Source organism: Vicia villosa, unplaced genomic scaffold (assembly GCF_029867415.1).
Source record: "Vicia villosa cultivar HV-30 ecotype Madison, WI unplaced genomic scaffold, Vvil1.0 ctg.004269F_1_1, whole genome shotgun sequence".
In the NCBI taxonomy this organism is placed as follows: Eukaryota; Viridiplantae; Streptophyta; class Magnoliopsida; order Fabales; family Fabaceae; genus Vicia; species Vicia villosa.
The window spans coordinates 123,567-129,635 of NW_026706402.1; the positions used below are offsets into that span (position 1 = coordinate 123,567).

At 35.5% G+C, this 6,069-nt stretch overlaps 1 long non-coding RNA gene across 1 annotated transcript; it reads left to right on the forward strand.

Moving 5' to 3' along the window:
• Positions 1-848: 848 nt before the first annotated feature.
• LOC131641921 (uncharacterized) lies at positions 849-1,346 on the forward strand. Its single transcript, XR_009295676.1, has 3 exons — positions 849-930; positions 1,024-1,119; positions 1,205-1,346. It is a non-coding gene; the product is annotated as an uncharacterized LOC131641921 (long non-coding RNA).
• Positions 1,347-6,069: the final 4,723 nt, after the last annotated feature.

A 6,069-nucleotide genomic window follows, 5' to 3' on the forward strand; every position in this document is an offset into this window, starting at 1 on the left:
GTTCGTATCGTACCACCCACTGGTCCTCCGAAGCCAGCGGGAAAAAAAGGCGGTGCTTTTGTGCCTCGGTACCGGTCGACGCTCGCAACAATGGTTGATATGTCCGATTTGAAGGATGGTGCTTTACGTGAAATCGTTATGGATGAGAGTGTCTTCGGTATTGAATTCAAGTCACTTATTACACTTGATGACTTGAAGGAGATTTTTAAGCATGATTAACTAGGCGTCAATAACATGCACTCATACATCCGGTAATATTCCCTCATCCGATATATTATTTAATTAGTCCCACAATATAATTTATTTACACATTTCAATGAAAATAATCTAATGTTTATTATGTTTTTATTTAAGGTTGTTGTATGACAGAGTGTTGCGCGGGACTCCGTTGTCTAACAGATTCCGTTTCGTGTCTTCCGCCCACTGCAGCGGAATGACAATTACTTCGGAACGGGAATCAGTTAGACAGCGATTAGTCGATAGATTCATGTCCACCGGCAATACAGAATGTCTGCATCTTTGGGCGTATAATACCCGACCAGTAGGGTTAGTTTCTCATTCTTTGTTCATCTAATCTCTGTTTCTTTTGTGTATAGCAAAATTTTCATATAACCTATTGTTTTTATTTATAGAGCACACTGGTTGCTGCTTGCTATCAACCCTATAAGGGAAGTCGTGTATTATCTGAATTCGGTAAATGGTGAATGGACCAATTATCCGGCCATGAAGGACATTGTTGATTTGTAAGTGGGATCGTTCTAAATATATATTCGTGTATATTTATATATATATATTTACTTATTTGTGGGATTGATCTAAACATATGCTTTTATATATTTGTTAATTAGATCAATACAAGTGTTCCGAAGTCAACGGGACGCACAGGTATCCCGAACTAAATCTAGCAACATTACTTGGATCCAAGTGCAGGTACATTATTTTTCACAATGTTGCTTATAATATATTTATGCTACTTGATAAAACAATGCACAACTATAGAATCTTATTTGTTTTTCTATGTAGTGTCCGCAACAGCGAAACAGTTACGATTGCGGATACTTTGTATTGAGGTTTATGAAAGAAATCCTTCAGGCAAATCAATTAGAGATTCCGCTCACGGTATGAATTTATAACTTAAGATAATTTCATATAATTTATTACATTTAACTAAATGTATCATTCATATTTTGTTTTTGTTTTGTAGTACCTTGACGAATTCCGTACCGCTGGATACCCGAAACTTAAGTTGGAAGAAATAAAAGAGGATTTGTGTCATTTTTATATTAAGCGCTTTTTCATGTAGGATTTGTGTCGAATTGAAGTACTATAATATTATTGATGTTGTAATGATGTATATATATAATTTTGGATATTATAATGGTATTATATTAGTATATATATATATATATTGTCTTACTGATGGCTGAAATAATATCGTCGAAAATAAATTACAGGTCGAAAATATTACAGGCTGAAAACATATTACAGGTCGAAAATATTACAGGTCGACTGGGAGGATTAAATTACAGGCTGCACATTAAAATACCTCATTTAGCTACTAAAGCGCTTTTTAAAAAGCGCTCTTAAAGGCCCACATACTAAAGCGCTTCTTTTTAAAAGCGCTGCCAAAGATTAATAAAAAGCAAAAAAAAAAACAAAGCAACATACTAAAGCGCTTTTGTAAAAGCGCTCTTATAGGGGGGGCTATCAGAGCGCTTTTTCTGGAAAAAGCGCTCTTAAAGCCCACCCTATAAGAGCGCTTTTACAAAAGCGCTTTAGTATGTTGCGTTTTTTTTTTATTTTTTACTCTCACAGGGGGGCCTATCACAGCGCTTTTCTGGAAAAAGCGCACTTAAAGGGGGGCCTACCAGAGCGCTTTTTCCTGAAAAGCGCTCTTAAAGGGGGGCCTACAAGAGTGCTTTTTCCAGAAAAGCGCTCTTATAGGGGGGGCCTACCAGAGCGCTTTTAAAAGCGCTTTCGTAGCCTATGCCAGCGCTGGCTTTGGCAGCGCTTTAAAGCGCTGTTAAAGCCCCAAAAAAGCGCTGTAAAAGCTGCTCTTTGGCATAGTGTCATTTCCAAAAAAAACCTTGCCAGGTGGTCTTCTTGAAGACAAATTTTCATATCCATCCCAGAAACCTCTTCAGGTAGTCTTATGTAAGACGTTACTTCTTCTCTCCTCAAGATACAATCAAATAATCCAGGGCTGAAAAGCATATGCTTTAGACAAGTACCTTACCAGGCGAATGGGTGGCATCTATAAGCCCATCTCCTGCGGAACTCCTTCCCTACCCAAGCAAATTTCCGGGCATTTCAGTGTCCAATCATCTTCTACCTCTTCAGGTTCAAGAAGATTGAACAGGGGCAGCTGTCATACCCCAAAATTTGCCCTTCATGTTCCATTCACAATGATTCAAGGTTCAAGATTCAATGCCAAAGCTTTGCTCAAACAATCCCCAAGATCCACAGTCAACTGGTTTGACCTAAAAGTCAACCATAATCAGAGCATAGTCAAAGCCTCCCAATTTTGGTCAACATCAAGTATGTAAAGCATAACCATCATTTGATCAAAGATTGATCATGATTCCATTAATAGAAACTCAGAGATGAACAAATACAAAAAGGTTCAAATTAGGGTTTCTTAGGAGAAAGTCAACCCAACTTTGACTGGGCATAACTTTCACATGGAACATCAAAAATTCCCCACTCAAAGCCTATTTTGAAGGAAATTGGATTCCCTACAACTTTGTCTCTCACAAGCCAGGGCTAGAAATGATTCATTTGAGAGATACAGTGCAAAAGATTACAGGTCCTTTTCAGGGATCCTCCAAAAGCAATATTTTGTCAAAGAGGATATGATCAAGATAAAAGCTTCAAATGAGGAATATGTTCCAAAGTGGCTTGTAGAGGACCTCCTGAGGTTTCTAAAAAGTATTAGAACTCCCTCATAGCTTAAAAATTGAAGGAGATATGCTTGATCAAAGTTAGGTGATTTTGAAGGACCAAATGTGAAAAAGGAGGGTTCAAATTAAGGAATTTTGCAAATGGGCCTATGGTTTTCTTATGCAAACTTGGTCCACAGGTTATTAACATGCCCAAAATAAGGTGCCACGAAATTTAAATATATTATTTAATTTTTTAAACATTTATTTCATAAAAAAATTGATTTTTATGATTTAAATAAGTAAGAAAATTAAATATTTTGTTAGAAAATATATTTTGTTGATTTCCAATCAATGTTAATCACAAAATATATTATTAATTTCGTGGTAATTAGATTAAGGAAAAATAAAATCAAATCTTGGCCAAAAAGAGAAACTTGTGATTCAAGAAACAAAACAAATTTCCAAAGATTGCAAGAATGGATTTGAAAGGCTTTGGGCTTGGTTCTTTGACCTAATTTGGTTCTCTATAAGTATGCAAGACAGAACAAAGGATTAGGGGGACGAAAATTCAGAGAGAGGCACACTTGCAAGAACAAAAAAAAACACCAAAGAACTCAAAATCGTTTTCGAAGAATTCGTGAATGTCAAAAAGAATTAAAGGTTTCACAAGCTTCTTCAGGTGATTTGGAACGTGTCTGGATATTAGCATAACATCAACAACCCCAGAATTGTCTCCGGTTTATCAAAGTAAGTCATTCTGAAACTTGGATCGAGTAGGGCAATACATGCGTTCTCATAATGTTTTGATTGTATATTTTGATTTATCTTAGTGTTATGAACATTTCTGGTTGATTCTATTTGAGTTTGCGTGCTTCAATCGTGGTTCTCCATTAGAGGCCATTTTCGAGTTTTAGGGTTTTTGAATTGGGGGTTTCCATTAGGGGTAAAATTAGAATAAAATAGAGGCTGATTTAGGTTCGTATAAAGGAGACGGAGAGATATGATAGGTCGCGCCATGTTTATATGTTGGGATGTCCAAATCGCTATTTTCCAGGTTTCTTTAGCTGCGAATGGTTTTGTAGCAAAAGCGTAGCAAATGTGTTCAGGAATTCAGGTAGGTTTGGAGAAGATGACGACGTGTCACAGCGACACTGGTGAGTTCAAATTTGGGCGCGCGTTTCAGTGGGGTCGTTGCGTTCTGAATGTATTGTGTGGTGTGTGTACCTTAAACAGAGTTGTGTGTTGGTTGAGTTGGTGAGTGCGCGCGTGGATGACCCAAGGGTCCAGGGTTCGATCCCTGGCCCTTACTATTATTTTTCTAAATTTCTGATCTTGATCCTGTGCACTACCATGCCAGCAGAACATCATGTGTCTTCAGATCTAAGCCCTTAGATCTCCTCCCAGCTTAGATCTAGCGTCCCTGATCCTATGTCGATATTATGAACCATACTAACAACCACACCTAATCATAACCTTAATAAAACTAAATAAATTTTAATTATTTTGTTTTATTTTAATTAAAATACTTATTTTTAATATATATTATTTGTATTATAATTATTTCTTTAATAAAATAAATACATAATGATTATATTAAAAATTTTCAATTTGTTATTCGTGCCGATTAAATCGATTGATCGCTATGGTTAACAATGATTTTAATTAAAATACTATTTAATTAAGATAAAATCCAAACTATATTCGATTAAATGGTTGCAATCATCTTATTGATTGTGATGATTAATCTTGCCTTGTTCTAAATTTAATTTGTTATTATTTGTAATCGTGTTAATCGATTATGAGGGGTAACAATACAAAAATAAAATTTACAAAACATAATAAAACACATTAAGTCATTATTAGTGATAATCGAATCAATCGGTTTGAATTGGTAATGGTGCGAAACCCCTAATCTCTTAACTATGGTGATCAAACCTATTGATCATTGCGGTTAATTGTGCCAAATCAGGGTTGTACGCCCAAAACCTTAAAACACTCAAAATACACTAAACCACATTGCTACAGATTTTTATCCCTGCAAACATTGCGATGTTCACAACTACGATAAGGTAATTCAAAATACCTTCGAACATTCGCATTTCAAAACAAATTCAAACCATTCAAAACTCTAACTCTAAGGCGTACAATCCTGCCCCCGAACTACGTTGACTCTGATTCTCCCTAAGGAGATACGTAGGCACTTGGCAACAAGGCGAGTCCCCCTCTTCCAAACTCTAATCATGTTCATATAATTAGCCTTTCAACTCTATTAACTGTCTGTCATCTTTCTTTATGTTAGCCATAAACCTTCATCTTTGCAATGTTAGCGTTTAGGAAAGGGTTGAGGGTGCCTAACACCTTCCCTCGACCTGAATATAGTATCTTACCCTGAATCTCATAACTGCGTAGGGTTTCCTATTCGCCCTTCAGAATAGGTGGCGACTCTCTGAGCTATAATTTTTAGGCAGGTTGCTACACTTCTCATCCACCCAATTGCAAGTTGGATTCTTTTATGAGTTATCAAATTGGCAGTTGGAGATATTTGTTGATGATTTACCATTTTCACAAAAATCCTCATTTTGTAATGATTACTTTTTCACATGCAAGTGAACTATGTATTTAGTATTCCCTTGAAATGATTCGAAAATATTCTACTTGATCTCGGTTGATGATAATGCATAAACATGTGCTAAATTGAAGAAGAACTTGTGAAAAATTGGTGAAATGCGAAACTAGTTATGCTTGAAACTTATTTTATGAAGCTTTATTCAAAAATTCATAACTTCTTGCTCAAGTAAAATCAAAGAGTGTTCTAGGACTTTTTGGAAAACTTGGATGATGTACTTCAACTTTCATGTTCATGGTTTGGATTTATTCATCTTGTATCATCATGAAAAGTGGACTTGAAGTTGGTAAGAAATTTGGTTAAAAATGACTTAGAAAATTTTTCTCTCTTCTTGTATCATCATGAAAAGTGGACTTGAAGTGAACTTTCATGTTCATGGTTTGGATTTATTCATCTTGTATCATCATGAAAAGTGGACTTGAAGTTGGTAAAAAATTTGGTTAAAAATGACTTAGAAAATTTGGTTGAAAAGTGGACTTGAAGTTGGTAAATATTTGGTTAAAAATGGTTAAAAATGACTTGAATATGATAATACAAGATTATTTTCTCTCTTCTCTTTCT